The sequence below is a fragment of the Acipenser ruthenus genome, chromosome 35 (genome assembly GCF_902713425.1).
Source record: "Acipenser ruthenus chromosome 35, fAciRut3.2 maternal haplotype, whole genome shotgun sequence".
Taxonomy (NCBI): domain Eukaryota; kingdom Metazoa; phylum Chordata; class Actinopteri; order Acipenseriformes; family Acipenseridae; genus Acipenser; species Acipenser ruthenus.
In genome coordinates, this window is record NC_081223.1 from 7,335,834 (window position 1) to 7,355,854 (window position 20,021).

The 20,021-nt window shown below is 41.0% G+C and overlaps 6 non-coding genes across 6 annotated transcripts; 5 read left to right on the plus strand and 1 right to left on the minus strand.

Annotated features, from left to right (window-relative positions):
- Positions 1-1,251: 1,251 nt before the first annotated feature.
- trnaf-gaa (transfer RNA phenylalanine (anticodon GAA)) lies at positions 1,252-1,324 on the plus strand. Its single transcript has one exon. It is a non-coding gene; the product is annotated as a tRNA-Phe (tRNA).
- A 135-nt stretch (positions 1,325-1,459) lies between these two features.
- On the minus strand, positions 1,460-1,533 carry trnan-guu (transfer RNA asparagine (anticodon GUU)). Its single transcript has one exon. It is a non-coding gene; the product is annotated as a tRNA-Asn (tRNA).
- Positions 1,534-3,145: 1,612 nt separating this feature from the next.
- Positions 3,146-3,218, plus strand: trnaf-gaa (transfer RNA phenylalanine (anticodon GAA)). The gene has a single exon. It is a non-coding gene; the product is annotated as a tRNA-Phe (tRNA).
- A 1,458-nt stretch (positions 3,219-4,676) lies between these two features.
- On the plus strand, positions 4,677-4,748 carry trnam-cau (transfer RNA methionine (anticodon CAU)). The gene has a single exon. It is a non-coding gene; the product is annotated as a tRNA-Met (tRNA).
- A 12,767-nt stretch (positions 4,749-17,515) lies between these two features.
- trnae-uuc (transfer RNA glutamic acid (anticodon UUC)) lies at positions 17,516-17,587 on the plus strand. Its single transcript has one exon. It is a non-coding gene; the product is annotated as a tRNA-Glu (tRNA).
- Positions 17,588-17,986: 399 nt separating this feature from the next.
- trnaw-cca (transfer RNA tryptophan (anticodon CCA)) lies at positions 17,987-18,058 on the plus strand. Its single transcript has one exon. It is a non-coding gene; the product is annotated as a tRNA-Trp (tRNA).
- Positions 18,059-20,021: the final 1,963 nt, after the last annotated feature.

The following is a 20,021-nucleotide window of genomic DNA, read 5'->3' on the forward strand; positions in this document are numbered from 1 at the left end:
TTGGAGAATGCGGGCATCGATCCCGCTACTTCTCGCATGCTAAGCGAGCGCTCTACCATTTGAGCTAATTCCCCTTGAATTGTGCATGTGATTCTCATAGGCTACATCGCAGCTTGATACGAGCAATTCAGATTGTCCCACAATGTAGTCTGCCAATTGCAAATTCAAAAAATAAATAAATTAAATAAAAAGCAAATATTTCGACAAGAGGTATGCTTTCAATTTCTTCAAAAAGTAGTCTCAGCTCGTTGATTCAGTCGCTTTAAAATCCACCTCTGTGTCCCGATGCAGCAGCGCTGTGTGCTGTGGCTCGAGCTTGTTTGACGAGGCAGGCAATGCAAAAATGTCAAAACTTGCTTTTGTATCACATGACAAACTTAAGGTATGCTTTAACGGCTTGGCTGTCTCAAGTTAGTTTGTATTGTTAATGGAACACCTCGTTGTTGCCCAGTCATTGTATCATATGAAGTAGAGCTTGCCAGTTGGGGGCGACGGTCTGCAAATAAAAGTTAAGACTATATTTGCAAGGATCATTTCTAGAGTGAAACATGTTTTGAAGGGATTGGTCTCGGTATCCTATAGCGCACCATATGCGCTTCACAAACTCTACTTAAAAACAAGAAAATATCTAATTGTAAGCCTGGTCGAACAAAATAAGTCTTCAGTGTAATTTTAAACAAAGAGCGCTTTCCACGATTTAAGATGCTTTAGAGAGACAGAATATTGGAATTGGCAGCCGAAACTGGGCGATAAAACTGCCTGTGATCAAAGTGGGCAGAAAAGTTGCATACTTTTCATACCGTATTTGGGAGAAAAGAAAACGGATCATCTCTGATTTGCGACGTTTCCATGGTTCGCCCCGGCCACTGCCGTGTGGCTGGTTAAAACGATGAGTTCAGTTTTTTTCTGCTGCTTGGTAATTCAGTCATGAGGAAGCTGTAGCAGAGTGGCGCAGCGGAAGCGTGCTGGGCCCATAACCCAGAGGTCGATGGATCGAAACCATCTTCTGCTAGCTTGTTTTTCTTCTGTTAGCAAAGTAGTTTTTCTAAAATATTAACTGAAGGCAATTAATTAATATTACATTTCGCAATCAAGGATCATATAATGCGCAAGGATACTTGTCCATCATAAGAGCTGAAATAAATTATAGCGCTTTGAGATTATATGTTACTAGCGGAGTTTAGAAATGTACCTAATTATATTACAACTGTTCTAAAAAAGAATGTTATCTCGAAAAATGAGGCTTGTCAAGCTGAAATAGCTCAGCTGGGAGAGCGTTAGACTGAAGATCTAAAGGTCCCTGGTTCGATCCCGGGTTTCGGCAAACAGCAAGAATATTTTTGTTTTGTATTATTTTGAACTAAAGAACAGAACACACTTTTTTCTTCAGTGTAATTGGAAGAAATAACAACTTATCAGAGTGCCATTTTCTAATGTGATTAAGAAATGCAAAACACATCGTCCCTGGGTGGGCTTGAACCACCAACCTTTCGGTTAACAGCCGAACGCGCTAACCGATTGCGCCACAGAGACCATCCTGCTCAGCCAAAACTGAGACCACATCTAAGAAGAAAGCAACACTGGACAGGAAAGTCTAATCTCAATTACATGTATGCAAACCAATGCAAGCAAACTTCAAGCCATTTATATTTATTCCCTGATAACATAAACTCTTCCATTGCTAAAAAATATTTAAAAATCTCCCTTTGTGCTTCTCGGAAGGCATACGATGGAGGGCGCACTGCAGTTTTTCAGTATGGGGAATATTACAAATCAGCAGACTATGCTTTAAAATACACATGTAGGGTGGGCGTCTCTGTTACAAAGAATTGTCACACTTTGTATGTATCTCCATAATGTGTTGGGACTAAATACGCAGAAACATTAAAACTATTTGGAGAATGCGGGCATCGATCCCGCTACTTCTCGCATGCTAAGCGAGCGCTCTACCATTTGAGCTAATTCCCCTTGAATTGTGCATGTGATTCTCATAGGCTACATCGCAGCTTGATACGAGCAATTCAGATTGTCCCACAATGTAGTCTGCCAATTGCAAATTCAAAAAATAAATAAATTAAATAAAAAGCAAATATTTCGACAAGAGGTATGCTTTCAATTTCTTCAAAAAGTAGTCTCAGCTCGTTGATTCAGTCGCTTTAAAATCCACCTCTGTGTCCCGATGCAGCAGCGCTGTGTGCTGTGGCTCGAGCTTGTTTGACGAGGCAGGCAATGCAAAAATGTCAAAACTTGCTTTTGTATCACATGACAAACTTAAGGTATGCTTTAACGGCTTGGCTGTCTCAAGTTAGTTTGTATTGTTAATGGAACACCTCGTTGTTGCCCAGTCATTGTATCATATGAAGTAGAGCTTGCCAGTTGGGGGCGACGGTCTGCAAATAAAAGTTAAGACTATATTTGCAAGGATCATTTCTAGAGTGAAACATGTTTTGAAGGGATTGGTCTCGGTATCCTATAGCGCACCATATGCGCTTCACAAACTCTACTTAAAAACAAGAAAATATCTAATTGTAAGCCTGGTCGAACAAAATAAGTCTTCAGTGTAATTTTAAACAAAGAGCGCTTTCCACGATTTAAGATGCTTTAGAGAGACAGAATATTGGAATTGGCAGCCGAAACTGGGCGATAAAACTGCCTGTGATCAAAGTGGGCAGAAAAGTTGCATACTTTGCATACCGTATTTGGGAGAAAAGAAAACGGATCATCTCTGATTTGCGACGTTTCCATGGTTCGCCCCGGCCACTGCCGTGTGGCTGGTTAAAACGATGAGTTCAGTTTTTTTCTGCTGCTTGGTAATTCAGTCATGAGGAAGCTGTAGCAGAGTGGCGCAGCGGAAGCGTGCTGGGCCCATAACCCAGAGGTCGATGGATCGAAACCATCTTCTGCTAGCTTGTTTTTCTTCTGTTAGCAAAGTAGTTTTTCTAAAATATTAACTGAAGGCAATTAATTAATATTACATTTCGCAATCAAGGATCATATAATGCGCAAGGATACTTGTCCATCATAAGAGCTGAAATAAATTATAGCGCTTTGAGATTATATGTTACTAGCGGAGTTTAGAAATGTACCTAATTATATTACAACTGTTCTAAAAAAGAATGTTATCTCGAAAAATGAGGCTTGTCAAGCTGAAATAGCTCAGCTGGGAGAGCGTTAGACTGAAGATCTAAAGATCCCTGGTTCGATCCCGGGTTTCGGCAAACAGCAAGAATATTTTTGTTTTGTATTATTTTGAACTAAAGAACAGAACACACTTTTTTCTTCAGTGTAATTGGAAGAACTAACACTAAAGAAAAAAGTGTGTTCTGAACCACCAACCTTTTGATTAACAGCCGAAAGTGCTAACCGATTGCGCCACAGAGACCATCCTGCTCAGTCAAAACTGAGACCACATCTAAGAAGAAAGCAACACTGGACAGGAAAGTCTAATCAATTACATGTATGCAAACCAATGCAAGCAAACTTCAAGCCATTTATATTTATTCCCAGATAACATAAACTCTTCCATTGCTAAAAAATATTTAAAAATCTCCCTTTGTGCTTCTCGGAAGGCATACGATGGAGGGCGCACTGCAGTTTTTCAGTATGGGGAATATTACAAATCAGCAGACTATGCTTTAAAATACACATGTAGGGTGGGCGTCTCTGTTACAAAGAATTGTCACACTTTGTATGTATCTCCATAATGCGTTGGGACTAAATACGCAGAAACATTAAAACTATTTGGAGAATGCGGGCATCGATCCCGCTACTTCTCGCATGCTAAGCGAGCGCTCTACCATTTGAGCTAATTCCCCTTGAATTGTGCATGTGATTCTCATAGGCTACATCGCAGCTTGATACGAGCAATTCAGATTGACAATGTAGTCCTCCAATTGCAAATTCAAAAAATAAATAAATTAAATAAAAAGCAAATATTTCGACAAGAGGTATGCTTTCAATTTCTTCAAAAAGTAGTCTCAGCTCGTTGATTCAGTCGCTTAAAATCCACCTCTGTGTCCCGATGCAGCAGCGCTGTGTGCTGTGGCTCGAGCTTGTTTGACGAGGCAGGCAATGCAAAAATGTCAAAACTTGCTTTTGTATCACATGACAAACTTAAGGTATGCTTTAACGGCTTGGCTGTCTCAAGTTAGTTTGTATTGTTAATGGAACACCTCGTTGTTGCCCAGTCATTGTATCATATGAAGTAGAGCTTGCCAGTTGGGGGCGACGGTCTGCAAATAAAAGTTAAGACTATATTTGCAAGGATCATTTCTAGAGTGAAACATGTTTTGAAGGGATTGGTCTCGGTATCCTATAGCGCACCATATGCGCTTCACAAACTCTACTTTAAAACAAGAAAATATCTAATTGTAAGCCTGGTCGAACAAAATAAGCCTTCAGTGTAATTTTAAACAAAGAGCGCTTTCCACGATTTAAGATGCTTTAGAGAGACAGAATATTGGAATTGGCAGCCGAAACTGGGCGATAAAACTGCCTGTGATCAAATTGGGCAGGAAAGTTGCATACTTTGCATACCGTATTTGGGAGAAAAGAAAACGGATCATCTCTGATTTGCGACGTTTCCATGGTTCGCCCCGGCCACTGCCGTGTGGCTGGTTAAAACGATGAGTTCAGTTTTTTTCTGTTGCTTGGTAATTCAGTCATGAGGCAGCTGTAGCAGAGTGGCGCAGCGGAAGCGTGCTGGGCCCATAACCCAGAGGTCGATGGATCGAAACCATCCTCTGCTAGCTTGTTTTTCTTCTGTTAGCAAAGTAGTTTTTCTAAAATATTAATATAAGGCAATTAATTAATATTACATTTCGCAATCAAGGATGATATAATGCGCAAGGATACTTGTCCATCATAAGAGCTGAAATAAATTATAGCGCTTTGAGATTATATGTGTTACTAGCGGATTGTTTAGAAATGTACTTAAATGTTAGCCTTTAGGTGTAATTCGGGGGATGCCGTAGAGGGCTCTCTCCCGCTTTGCGCTGCTTTTTTCTTATCCTAAATCCTTTTCTTAGTCAGTCTTTCCTTCCCTCCGTGGCGTCCTGCCCAGTAACGTCCACGATCTCTTCCGGGTGGAAGCTGATCCCAGTTCAGCCTCATTTAGTATTTCCAGCCAATCACACAATGCAGCGCTCGCCTCGTCAATTATTAGGGCATGGCCAGCGCTGCTCCACGTATGTTATTGGCTGCCCCTCCTGTCTATCTCTCTCTCTTTTTCTACTTTAACCCAGCACTATTTCCGCTTCCTTGTTTGTTTTTTGTTGTTCGCTCCTTTCACTGCAGGCCATTTCTCTGCTCAGCGCTCGCAAGATAGTATCTGCTGTTTTCCTACCTGCTCAGTCTGCGCCGTTCAAAGCGCAGCGTCATTCTCAGCTTGCTCTGCGTTTTCATCAGAAAGACTGTTCCGACGTCACCGCTGCACTGCAACTCTTTCACACCGGCGCCTCACAGACCATGGTTACCACGGCAACGCCTCATCGAGTGACTACTGGGAGTGGTAAGTTGCCATGGCGACCAGGCAGCTTTAACAGGCAATGCGAGCCTGTGCCTCACTACTGCAATCTTCTGGCTCCTGCTGCTGCGCTTTTGCAACATGAGAGCTTCAACTCGCCAAATTATGACATCTAAATACTGCAGGCTCCTCTTCTAGACCTACGTTAACTTACTTATATCATCACTAACTGTTCTAAAGCAAACGTTTTATCCATAGACAAGGATTTTAATCGCAAAAACCATATATATGTTACCCTGCTTGACTGAAGCCAATAGTTTCAATTCCAAGCGCAACCTCTAGATGGCAGCATAACACCACAAACTACATAATTTAAGCTGATTTGCTATCGCTGCGAATCTCGCACACTCCAAACTTTCTATCAATTCCTGCAGTTCGTTGTCTTTCCGAGGGATTCTCAGTCCCGTCCTGCCTCAACCTCTTTTGCTTCATATATTAACTTGATTATTTCAAATCAAAACCCCTCCCTTCGAGGATCTGGTCATGAAGCCGTGCTTATCAGCTTTCTGAGATGTTAAGAATCCACTGTCACATTAATTTTCCAGCTTCCTTGCATCAGGCCATTCCTGCAACCTTCTTGCTCCCGGATTTGCACTTCCTCATTTGCCCCCAACTTCATCAAGGCACTTAATACAACTTTCAAAGTCCATTTCATTCAATTTGAGCTTCCAGGCACATACGGAAACTATGTCCTACGATTATCAACATTTCAGTCAAGCGTCCTCCAACACCGCAATAGACAATACACTCTTAGACTGCTCCTGATCAAATCAATAGGTTTTGCAGCAGCCTCCGAGCAACGCATTCTCATCCTCTCAGGTTCTGCAGAGGCCTCAGATCTACGCATTCTTCATCTCTGCCCAAAGGCAGACCCATCTCCGACATCATCTTAAACGCCTTAACTCTCAAATACCAATTTCCACTGCATTCAGAAGCTCTCTGCTCTCTACAGCAGGCCACTGCACACTACTGACAGCATTCCATCGTTTCTCTGTTTCCGTCTGTCCTAAACGGAGGGGGTTCTCTCTTTTTGTCTCTCCTAAACTGACCCGAGACACTTTTCCTAAGCTCTCCACGCTGCCCAGCTGACAGCTTAGCTGCCTGAGGATGCCGCACTGAGTTGCGAAGGATCTGTCCTTTTGTCCTGTCTCTTGTTCCACTAAATGCCCAGCAGCCAGAGGATGCTGCCTGACCCGTCGGGAGTTAGTGTCAGATTGTTGTATGTTATGTGTTTAAACTTTGCTCTTTCTCTCTCACTTTTACGCCACCCCTCTCAAGCCCTCGTAGGCAACCAGTGAAATGTGAGGTGATGTGAATAGTCAAATACATTGCATCATTCTGTGTATATGTGTATGTATGTATATATATATATATATATATATATATATATATATATATATATATATATATATATATATATATATATATATATATATATATAAAATATATAATTTCAAGTAACTGTAGCTTTATCATCATAATGAAAACACATTACACATGACCACAGTTCTGTAACAAAATGACAATAACAAGACAAAGTGTTGTCACACTTTGTATTTATCTCCATAATGCGTTGGGACTAAATACGCAGATACATTAAAACTATTTGGAGAATGCGGGCATCGATCCCGCTACTTCTCGCATGCTAAGCGAGCGCTCTACCATTGGAGCTAATTCCCCTTGAGTTGTATCAGCGATTCTCATAGGCTACAACGCAGCTTGATATGAGCAATTCAGATTCTCGTATATATATATTTTTTTTTGTGGGGGGGGGGGCAAGGCAATGTAGTCTGCCATTTGCAAATTCAAAACATTTTTTTTAATTAAATAGCAAATATTTCGATGAGAGGCATGTTTTCAATTTCTTCAAAAAGTAGTCTCAGCTCGTTGATTCAGTCGCTTTAAAATCCACCTCTGTCCCAATGCAGCAGCGCTGTGTGCTGTGGCTCGAGCTTGTTTGACGAAGTAGAAATTAAAATGGTTTTGAGTGCTGCAAAGAGTTTGGTATCAGCTGTTGTTTTCCTTGAAAATCTTTTATAATAAAATGAACACATTTATTCATTTTAAAAATAAGTAAAAGTCAACTGTCAGAAGTGGGATTTGAACCCACGCCTCCATTCGGAAACCAACACACAATTCTTGTGTCCTTGCTTGTGCTAGAGTGCTGAAGCAAGTTAGTTTTTGTAGTTTAACAGGTTGGTCTCTGTGGCGCAATCGGTTAGCGCGTTCGGCTGTTATCCGAAAGATTGGTGATTCAAGCCCACCCACGGATGGTGATTTTTGCATTTCTTAATCACATTAGAAAATGGCACTCTGATAAGTTGTTATTTCTTCATATTACACTGAAGAAAAAAATGTGCTCTGTTTTTTAGTTCAAAATAATTCAAAACAAAAAAATTCTTGCTGTTTGCCGAAACCTAGGATCAAACCAGGGACCTTTAGATTTTCAGTCTAACGCTATTTCGGCTTGACAAGACTCCATTTTCGAGATAACATTCTTTTTTAGAACAGCTTTAATATAATTAAGTACATTTCTAAACAATCCGCTAGTAACATATATAATCTCAAAGCGCTATAATTTATTTATGGAGATAGAAGATCCTTTTTGATTCACATTGTAATAGTTTTTGATCGAGATCACCACCACCGCGATCTTGAAATGATTTTTTGTATGACACAGAATTTGAGATCTGAACTGGAATGCCTGGCATCTACAGGCATCTACAGGCATCTACAAGAACTCTGTCTTTCCAAAGAATTGTGTGTTCTGGTCTCCGAGTGGAGATGTGGGTTCAAATCCCACTTCTGACAGTTCAATTTTACTTATTTTTAAAAGGAATAAATGTGTTCATTTTACTATAAAAGATTGTTTCAAGGAAATCAACAGCTGATACCACACTCTTCTCAGCACTCAATACCATTTTAATTTCCATTTTAAATCCGACTAAAATAGTGTTCCTAACACAGATTGCATTTTGTTGTAAACAGACTACTTGTTAACGTCACTGAAAAATATTTTGTGTCCAAACATGTGTTATTTAACTTGATTGTTTTAATATTCCAAATAACATATTACTTTGAAAAACATCTCCGTCGACCACTGGATCGTGGTCTCAGGCTGGGATGCGGACCATTGAGAACAGTATAAACGATCTATTACTAGACGCAGCTTACAGGAGAAACGCCCTCGTTTAACATGCTAGGATGATCGACTTCGGCATTCTCCAACTGCTGTTTACATTTTCTAACAAGTTATGAGGACGAATACAAAGTTTGACACTTTCCTTGTAAGTGGGGGTAAGCACAAGTTATTTTCAGATGTAATGTCTTTATTTAAGCTCAATCTAGTCCTGCGTAGTGCAAATCACATTACTGTTTAAAGTGTTCTTAAATTGTTTTAACATTAGCAGTGATCCATTTGAAATTTGCTTAATGATTTAAACAACTGAACTTATTGTCAGCTCGGTGCTGAGAAGAAAACACTCCCACTCCTCCTGGTGGATACCGAGACCAATCCCTTCAAAACATGTTTCACTCTAGAAATAATCCTTGCAAATATAGTCTTAACTTTTATTGGCAGACCGTCGCCCCCGACTGTCAAGCTCTACTTCATATGATACAATGACTGGGCAACAACGAGGTGTTACATTAACAATGCAAACTAACTCGAGACAGCCAAGCCGTTAAAGCATACCTTAAGTTTGTCATGTGATACAAAAGCAAGTTTTGGCATTTTTGCATTGCCTCCCTCGTCAAACAAGCTCGAGCCACAGCACACAGCGCTGCTGCATCGGGACACAGAGGTGGATTTTAAAGCGACTGAATCAACGAGCTGAGACTACTTTTTGAAGAAATTGAAAACATGCCTCTCATCGAAATATTTGCTATTTAATTAAAAAAAATGTTTTGAATTTGCAAATGGCAGACTACATTGCCTTGCCCCCCCCCCCACAAAAAAAAAAAAATCTGACAATCTGAATTGCTCATATCAAGCTGCAATGTAGCCTATGAGAATCGCCGGCACAATTCAAGGGGAATTAGCTCAAATGGTAGAGCGCTCGCTTAGCATGCGAGAAGTAGTGGGATCGATGCCCGCATTCTCCAAATAGTTTTAACGTATCTGCGTATTTAGTCCCAACGCATTATGGAGATAAATACAAAGTGTGACAATTCTTTGTAACAGAGACGCCCGCCCTACATGTGTATTTTAAAGCACAGTCTCCTAATGTTTAATATTCCCCAGACTGAAAAAACTGCAGTGCGCCGTCCATCGTATGTCTTCCGAGAAGCACAAAGGGAGATTATTTATTTATTTATTTATTTATTTATTTATTAGCAATTAAAGAGTTTGTGTTAATTGAGAATAAAAATAAATGGCTTGAAGTTTGCTTTCATTTGTAACGTGTTTATAATGAAATATCGGTTCTTGTGTTTTTACCAATCATTGTACTGTATACTAGCTACTGTTGCATGTCCATGATTTTGTTCTTCATCTTCCCATATGGTCTAGCGGTTAGGATTCCTGGCTTTTACCCAGGCGGCCCGGGTTCGACTCCCGGTATGGGAATATTCTTGTTATTGTCATTTTGTTTCAGAACTGTGGTCATGTGTAATGTGTCTTCAATATGATAATAAAGCTACAGTTACTCGAAATATATACAGTACTGTGCAAAAGTTTTAGGCAGGTGTGAAAAAATGCTGTAAAGTAAGAATGCTTTCAAAAATAGACATGTTAATAGTTTATATTTATCAGTTAACAAAATGCAAAGTGAGTGAACAGAAGAAAAATCTACATCAAATCAATATTTGGTGTGACCACCATTTGCCTTCAAAACAGCATCAATTCTTCTAGGTACACTTGCACACAGTTTTTGAAGGAACTCGGCAGGTAGGTTGGCCCAAACATCTTGGAGAACTAACCACAGTTCTTCTGTGGATTTAGGCTGCCTCAGTTGCTTCTCTCTCTTCATGTAATCCCAGACAGACTCGATGATGTTGAGATCAGGGCTCTGTGGGGGCCATACCATCACTTCCAGGACTCCTTGTTCTTCTTTACGCTGAAGATAGTTCTTAATGACTTTCGCTGTATGTTTGGGGTCGTTGTCATGCTGCAGAATAAATTTGGGGCCAATCAGATGCCTCCCTGATGGTATTGCATGATGGATAAGTATCTGCCTGTACTTCTCAGCATTGAGGAGACCATTAATTCTGACCAAATCCCCAACTCCATTTGCGGAAATGCAGCCCCAAACTTGCAAGGAACCTCCACCATGCTTCACTGCTGCCTGCAGGCAGCATTCGTGTACCACTCTCCAGCCCTTCGGCGAACAAACTGCCTTCTGCTACAGCCAAATATTTCAAATTTTGACTCATCAGTCCAGAGCACCTGCTGCCATTTTTCTGCACCCCAGTTCCTGTGTTTTCGTGCATAGTTGAGTCGCTTGGCCTTGTTTCCACGTCGGAGGTATGGTTTTTTGGCCGCAAGTCTTCCATGAAGGCCACTTCTGACCAGACTTCTCCAGACAGTAGATGGGTGTACCAGGGTCCCACTGTTTTCTGCCAATTCTGAGCTGATGGCACTGCTGGACATCTTCTGATTGCAAAGGGAAGTAAGCATGATGTGTCTTTCATCTGCTGCAGTAAGTTTCATTGGCCGACCACTGCGTCTACGGTCCTCAACGTTGCCCGTTTCTTTGTGCTTCTTCAAAAGAGCTTGGACAGCACATCTGGAAACCCCTGTCTGCCTTGAAATTTCTGCCTGGGAGAGACCTTGCTGATGCAGTATAACTACCTTGTGTCTTGTTGCTGTGCTCAGTCTTACCATGGTGTATAACTTTTGCCAGTAAACTGTCTTCAGCAACCTCACCTTGTTAGCTGAGTTTGGCTGTTCCTCACCCAGTTTTATTCCTCCTACACAGCTGTTTCTGTTTCAGTTAATGATTGTGTTTCAACCTACATATTGAATTGATGATCATTAGCACCTGTTTGGTATAATTGTTTAATCATACACCTGACTATATGCCTACAAAATCCCTGACTTTGTGCAAGTGTACCTAGAAGAATTGATGCTGTTTTGAAGGCAAAGGGTGGTCACACCAAATATGGATTTGATTTAGATTTTTCTTCTGTTCACTCACTTTGCATTTTGTTAACTGATAAATGTAAACTATTAACATGTCTATTTTTGAAAGCATTCTTACTTTACAGCATTTTTTCACACCTGCCTAAAACTTTTGCACAGTACTGTATATATTATATATATACAGAATGATGCAAATGTATTTGACTCTATTCACATTCCCATCGCGTGGAACCATCGCAGTTTGTTTTTAAATTATATTAATCCCTGGTCAAGACAAAGTCTCTCTGGGGTGGGACGATCATTAGATTGTGGATGTAAGGTCTCCGGTCCCATCATAGAAGCAAGATAGTTTATTCACAAATAAATACCTACACATTTATTTTTGTTTCTTTTGTTGGTAAATTAACACATTATTGCATTCTGTCACGTCACGCTGTGCACTCTAGGATTGCATAACAAGCATACACTACGTCAGGACTTCGTGGCGCAACGGTAGCCCGTCTGACTCTAGATCAGAAGGTTGCGTGTTCAAATCACGTCGAGGTCAAAGCTGTCTTTATTTCTATTCCACTATATTTCATTTTTTAACGTGTTTGGATTTGACTGTCTCCGGACATTTATTTATACAATTTAGCCTACACAACATATTGATTATAAAGCGACAAACAAATTACTTCCTGGGGGGGGGCAGTTCAGTTTCAATCAAGTTCCAGTCTCTCTGCCATTATCTTGCGCTGCTCTATTTGGTCAGGTAAAAAGGGCGTGTCCAGAGCGGTATGGGCAATCCCGTTAGGTAGCTTGCATGTCAATCTCTCCTTCTTTTCTATTTATACACCCAGCACTGCTTCCGCCCTTCGTCTGTGTTTGTTTTTTTGTTGTTCGCTCCTTTCACTGCAGGTCATTTCTCTGCTCAGCGCTGGTAGACAGTATCAGCTATTTTCCTACCTGCTCAGGTGATTCTTTTCATTCAGCTTTTGTATTTTTCTGCAGGAGCTCCACCGTTAGTCTTCTCTGCTCAATCCAGTCTCCAGCGCAGCTACAGCGCCGTTCAAAGCGCAGCGTCATTCTCAGCTTGCTCTGCGTTTTCATCAGAAAGACTGTTCCGACGTCACCGCTGCACTGCAACTCTTTCACACCGGCGCCTCACAGACCATGGTTACCACGGCAACGCCTCATCGAGTGACTACTGGGAGTGGTAAGTTGCCATGGCGACCAGGCAGCTTTAACAGGCAATGCGAGCCTGTGCCTCACTACTGCAATCTTCTGGCTCCTGCTGCTGCGCTTTTGCAACATGAGAGCTTCAACTCGCCAAATTATGACATCTAAATACTGCAGGCTCCTCTTCTAGACCTACGTTAACTTACTTATATCATCACTAACTGTTCTAAAGCAAACGTTTTATCCATAGACAAGGATTTTAATCGCAAAAACCATATATATGTTACCCTGCTTGACTGAAGCCAATAGTTTCAATTCCAAGCGCAACCTCTAGATGGCAGCATAACACCACAAACTACATAATTTAAGCTGATTTGCTATCGCTGCGAATCTCGCACACTCCAAACTTTCTATCAATTCCTGCAGTTCGTTGTCTTTCCGAGGGATTCTCAGTCCCGTCCTGCCTCAACCTCTTTTGCTTCATATATTAACTTGATTATTTCAAATCAAAACCCCTCCCTTCGAGGATCTGGTCATGAAGCCATGCTTATCAGCTTTCTGAGATGTTAAGAATCCACTGTCACATTAATTTTCCAGCTTCCTTGCATCAGGCCATTCCTGCAACCTTCTTGCTCCCGGATTTGCACTTCCTCATTTGCCCCCAACTTCATCAAGGCACTTAATACAACTTTCAAAGTCCATTTCATTCAATTTGAGCTTCCAGGCACATACGGAAACTATGTCCTACGATTATCAACATTTACACCGCAATAGACAATACACTCTTAGACTGCTCCTGATCAAATCAATAGGTTTTGCAGCAGCCTCCGAGCAACGCATTCCCATCCTCTCAGGTTCTGCAGAGGCCTCAGATCTACGCATTCTTCATCTCTGCCCAAAGGCAGACCCATCTCCGACATCATCTTAAACGCCTTAACTCTCAAATACCAATTTCCACTGCATTCAGCAGCTCTCTGCTCTCTACAGCAGGCCACTGCACACTACTGACAGCATTCCATCGTTTCTCTGTTTCTGTCTGTCCTAAACGGAGGGGGTTCTCTGTTTTCGTCTCTCCTAAACGGACCCGAGACACTTTTCCTAAGCTCTCCACGCTGCCCAGCTGACAGCTTAGCTGCCTGAGGATGCCGCACTGAGTTGCGAAGGATCTGTCCTTTTGTCCTGTCTCTTGTTCCATTAAATGCCCAGCAGCCAGAGGATGCTGCCTGACCCATCGGGAGCGAGTGTCAGATTGTTGTATGTTATGTGTTTAAACTTTGCTCTTTCTCTCTCACTTTTATGTCACCCCTCTCAAGCCCTCGTAGGCAACCAGTGAAATGTGAGGTGATGTGAATAGAGTCAAATACATTGCATCATTCTGTATATATATATAATTTCAAGTAACTGTAGGTTTATCATCATAATGAAAACACATTACACATGACCACAGTTCTGTAACAAAATGACAATAACAAAGACGTTCCCATACCGGGAGTCAAACCCAGGCCGCCTGGGTGAAAACCAGGAATCCTAACTGCTAGACCATATGGGAAGCTGATTAACAAACTCCTGGACATGCAACAGTAGCTAGTATACAGTACAATGATGGTAAAACCAAACGTTACAAATTAAAGCAAACTTCAAGCCATTTATATTTATTCTCAATTAACACAAACTCTTCAATTGCTAAACAATATAAAAAATCTCCCTTTGTGCTTCTCGGAAGGCATACGATGGACGGCATTTTTTCAGTCGGGAATATTACAAATTAGCAGACTGCTTTAAAATACACATGTAGGGCGGGCGACTGTTACAAAGAATGGTCACACTGTATGTATCTCCATAATGCGTTGGGACTAAATACGCAGATATATTAAAACTACTTGGAGAATGAGGGCATCGATCCCGCTACTTCTAGCATGCTAAGCGAACGCGCTACCATTTGAGCTAATTCCCCTTGAATTATGCCAGCGATTCTCATAGGCTACATCGCATCTTGATATGAGCAATTCAGATTGTCAGATTGGCAATGTAGTTTGCCATTTGCAAATTCAAAAAATAAATGGATTAACTAAATAGCAAATATTTCGACTAGAGGTATGTTTTCAATTTCTTCAAAAAGTAGTCTTAGCTCGTTGATTCAGTCGCTTTAAAATCCACCTCTGTCAAGATGCAGCAGCGCTGTGTGCTGTGGCTCGAGCTTGTTTGACGAGGCAGAAATTAAAATGGTATTGAGTGCTGACAAGAGTTTGGTATCAGCTGTTGATTTCCTTGAAAATCTTTTATAATAAAATGAACACATTTATTCATTTTAAAAATAAGTAAAAGTCAACTGTCAGAAGTGGGATTTGAACCCACGCCTCCATTCAGAAACCAACACACACAATTCTTTAGTGTCCTTGCTTGTGCTAGAGTGCTGAAGAAAGTTAGTTTTTGTAGTTTAACAGGTTGGTCTCTGTGGCGCAATCGGTTAGCGCGTTCGGCTGTTATCCGAAAGGTTGGTGGTTCATGTTCACCCAGGGACGGTGATTTTTCTTAATCACATTAGAAAATGGCACTCTGATACGTTGTTATTTCTTCCAATTACACTGAAGAAAAAAATGTGCTCTGTTTTGTAGTTCAAAATAATACAAAACAAAAAAAATTCTTGCTGTTTGCCAAAACCTGGGATCAAACCAGGGACTTTTAGATTTTCAGTCTAACGCGCTCCCAGCTGAGCTATTTCGGCTTGACAAAACTCCATTTTCGAGATATTCTTTTTTAGAACAGCTTTAATATAATTAAGTACATTTCTAAACAATCCGCTAGTAACATATATAATCTCAAAGCGCTATAATTTATTTATGGAGATAGAAGATCCTTTTTGATTCACATTGTAATAGTTTTTGATCGAGATCACCACCACCGCGATCTTGAAATGATTTTTTGTATGACACAGAATTTGAGATCTGAACCGGAATGCCTGGCATCTACAGGCATCTACAAGAACTCTGTCTTTCCAAAGAATTGTGTGTTCTGGTCTCCGAGTGGAGATGTGGGTTCAATTCCCACTTCTGACAGTTCAATTTTACTTATTTTTAAAAGGAATAAATGTGTTCATTTTACTATAAAAGATTGTTTCAAGGAAATCAACAGCTGATACCACACTCTTCTCAGCACTCAATACCATTTTAATTTCCATTTTAAATCCGACTAAAATAGTGTTCCTAACACAGATTGCATTTTGTTGTAAACAGACTACTTGTTAACGTCACTGAAAAATATTTTGTGTCCAAACATGTATTTAACTTGATTGTTTTAATATTCCAAATAACATATTACTTGAAAAACATCTCCGTCGGCCACTGGATCGTGGTCTCAGGCTGGGATGCGGACCATTGAGAACAGTATAAACGATCTATTACTAGACGCAGCTTACAGGAGAAATGCCCTCGTTTAACATGCCAGGATGATCGACTTCGGCATTCTCCAACTGCTGTTTACATTTTCTAACACGTTATGAGGACGAATACAAGGTTTGACACTTTCCTTGTAAGTGGGGGTAAGCACAAGTTATTTTCAGATGTAATGTCTTTATTTAAGCTCAATCTAGTCCTGCGTAGTGCAAATCACATTACTGTTTAAAGTGTTCTTAAATTGTTTTAACATTAGCAGTGATCCATTTGAAATTTGCTTAATGATTTAAACAACTGAACTTATTGTCAGCTCGGTGCTGAGAAGAAAACACTCCCACTCCTCCTGGTGGATACCGAGACCAATCCCTTCAAAACAGTTTCACTCTAGAAATGATCCTTGCAAATATAGTCTTATCTTTTATTGGCAGACCGTCACCCCCAGCTGGCAAGCTCTACTTCATATGATACAATGACTGGGCAACAACGACGTGTTCCATTAACAATACAAACTAACTTGAGACAGCCAAGTCGTTAAAGCATACCTTAAGTTTGTCGTGTGATACAAAAGCAAGTTTTGGCATTTTTGCATTGTCTGCCTCGCCAAACAAGCTCGAGCCACAACACACAGCGCTGCTGCAGCGGGACACAGAGGTGGATTTTAAAGCGACTGAATCAACGAGCTGAGACTACTTTTTGAAGAAATTGAAAACATGCCTCTCGTCGAAATATTTGCTATTTAATTAAAAAAATGTTTTGAATTTGCAAAAGGCATACTACATTGCCTTGCCCCCACCCCCCCCCCCAAAAAAAAAAAAAGGACAATCTGAATTGCTCATATCAAGCTGCGATGTAGCCTATGAGAATCGCTGGCAGAATTCGAGGGGAATTCGGTCAAATGGTAGAGCGCTCGCTTAGCATGCGAGAAGTAGCGGGATCGATGCCCGCATTCTCCAAATAGTTTTAACGTATCTGCGTATTTAGTCCCAACGCATTATGGAGATAAATACAAAGTGTGACAATTCTTTGTAACAGAGACGCCCGCCCTACATGTGTATTTTAAAGCACAGTCTCCTAATTTGTAATATTCCCCAGACTGAAAAACTGCAGTGCGCCGTCCATCGTATGTCTTCCGAGAAGCACAAAGGGAGATTATTTATTTATTTATTTATTTATTTATTTATTTATTTATTTATTTATTAGCAATTAAAGAGTTTGTGTTAATTGAGAATAAAAATAAATGGCTTGAAGTTTGCTTTCATTTGTAACGTGTTTATAATGAAATATCGGTTCTTGTGTTTTTACCAATCATTGTACTGTATACTAGCTACTGTTGCATGTCCATGATTTTGTTTCTCAGCTTTCCATATGGTCTAGCGGTTAGGATTCCTGGTTTTCACCCAGGCGGCCCGGGTTCGACTCCCGGTATGGGAACGTTCTTGTTATTGTCATTTTGTTACAGAACTGTGGTCATGTGTAATGTGTCTTCAATATGATAATAAAGCTACAGTTACTCGAAATATATATATTATATATATACAGAATGATGCAAATGTATTTGACTCTATTCACATTCCCATCGCGTGGAACCATCGCAGTTTGTTTTTAAATTATATTAATCCCTGGTCAAGACAAAGTCTCTCTGGGGTGGGACGATCATTAGATTGCGGATGTAAGGTCTCCGGTCCCATCATAGAAGCAAGATAGTTTATTCACAAATAAATACATACACTTTTATTTATGTTTCTTTTGTTGGTAAATTAACACATTATTGCATTCTGTCACGTCACGCTGTGCACTCTAGGATTGCATAACAAGCATGCACTACGCCAGGACTTCGTGGCGCAACGGTAGCGCGTCTGACTCCAGATCAGAAGGTTGCGTGTTCAAATCACGTCGAGGTCAAAGCCGTCTTTATTTCTATTCCACTATATTTCATTTTTTAACGTGTTTGGATTTGAATGTCTCCGGACATTTATTTATACAATTTAGCCTACATAACATATTGATTATAAAGCGACAAACAAATTACTTCCTGGGGGGGCAGTTCAGTTTCAATCAAGTTCCAGTCTCTCTGCCATTATCTTGCGCTGCTGTGTTTGGTCAGGTAAAAAGGGCGTGACCAGAGCGGTATGGGCAATCCCGTTGGGTAGCTTGCATGTCAATCTCTCCTTCTTTTCTATTTATATACCCAGCACTGCTTCCGTCCTTCGTCTGTGTTTGTTTTTGGTCTGTGTTTGTTTTTTTGTTGTTCGCTCCTTTCACTGCAGGTCATTTCTCTGCTCAGCGCTGGTAGACAGTATCAGCTATTTTCCTACCTGCTCAGGTGATTCTTTTCATCATTCAGCTTTTGTATTTTTCTGCAGGAGCTCCATCGTTAGTCTTCTCTGCTCCCTCCAGTCTCCAGCGCAGCTACAGCGCCGTTCAAAGCGCAGCGTCATTCTCAGCTTGCTCTGCGTTTTCATCAGAAAGACTGTTCCGACGTCACCGCTGCACTGCAACTCTTTCACACCGGCGCCTCACAGGCCATGGTTACCACGGCAACGCCTCAGCGAGTGACTACTGGGAGTGGTAAGTTGCCATGGCGACCAGGCAGCTTTAACAGGCAATGCGAGCCTGTGCCTCATTACAGCAATCTTCTGGCTCCTGCTGCTGCGCTTTTGCAACATGAGAGCTTCAACTCGCCGAATTATGACATCTAAATACTACAGGCTCCTCTTCTAGACCTACGTTAACTTACTTATATCATCACTAACTGTTCTAAAGCAAACGTTTTATCCATAGACAAGGATTTTAATCGCAATAACCAAATATATGCTACCCTGCTTCACTGAAGCCAGTAGTTTCAATTCCAATCGCAACCTCGAGATGGCAGCATAACACCACAAACTACATAATTTAAACTGATTTGCTATCGCTGCGAATCTCGCACACTCCAAACTTTCTATCAATTCCTGCAGTTCGTTGTCACTCCAAGGGATTCTCAGACCTGTTTTGCTACATATATCAACTTGAATTTTTCAAATCCAACCCCCCCCCCCCCCCTCGAGGATCTGGTCATGAAGCCATGTTTATCAGCTTTCTGAGATGTTAAGAATCCACGGTCACATTAATTTTCCAGCTTCCTTGCATCAGGCCATTCCTGCATCCTTCTTGCTCCTGGATTTGCACTTCCTCGTTTGCCCCCAACTTCATCAAGGCACTTAATACAACTTTCAAAGTCCATTTCATTCAATTTGAGCTTCCAGGCACATAAGGATACTATGTCCTACGATTATCAACATTTCAGTCAAAGCGTCCTCCTACACCGCAATGACAATACACTCTTAGACTGCTCCTGATCAAATCAATAGGTTTTGCAGCAGCCTCCGAGCAACGCATTCTCATCCTCTCAGGTTCTGCAGTGGCCTCAGATCTATGCATTCTTTATCTCTGACCATAGGCAGCCCCATCTCTGACATCATCTAAACGCCTTAACTCTCAAATACCAATTTCCACTGCATTCAGCAGCTCTCTGCTCTCTACAGCAGGCCACTGCACACTACTGACAGCATTCTATCGTCTACTCCCTCAGATCTCTGCCCGTTCAGCAGATTTTGCCTCTACTGTTAATATCTCCTCATTACAGCAAATCTCGGCTCCCTCTTCAGATCTGCTCACTATTGCAGCATGCAAAAGTGGCTTTAGTTTACTGTTTAAATCTGCAACTGCTCTCCTCTAGAGCTTCCAACGCTCCAGCTTTCCTCCAATACCTGGATCTAAAATATATATATATACATGGAGAGCTTGACTTCCTCAGCAATTTAGTCATATGTCAGGTACGAGACTGGAAATGTGTTTGATTTATGAATTAAGGAGTTCCACTATT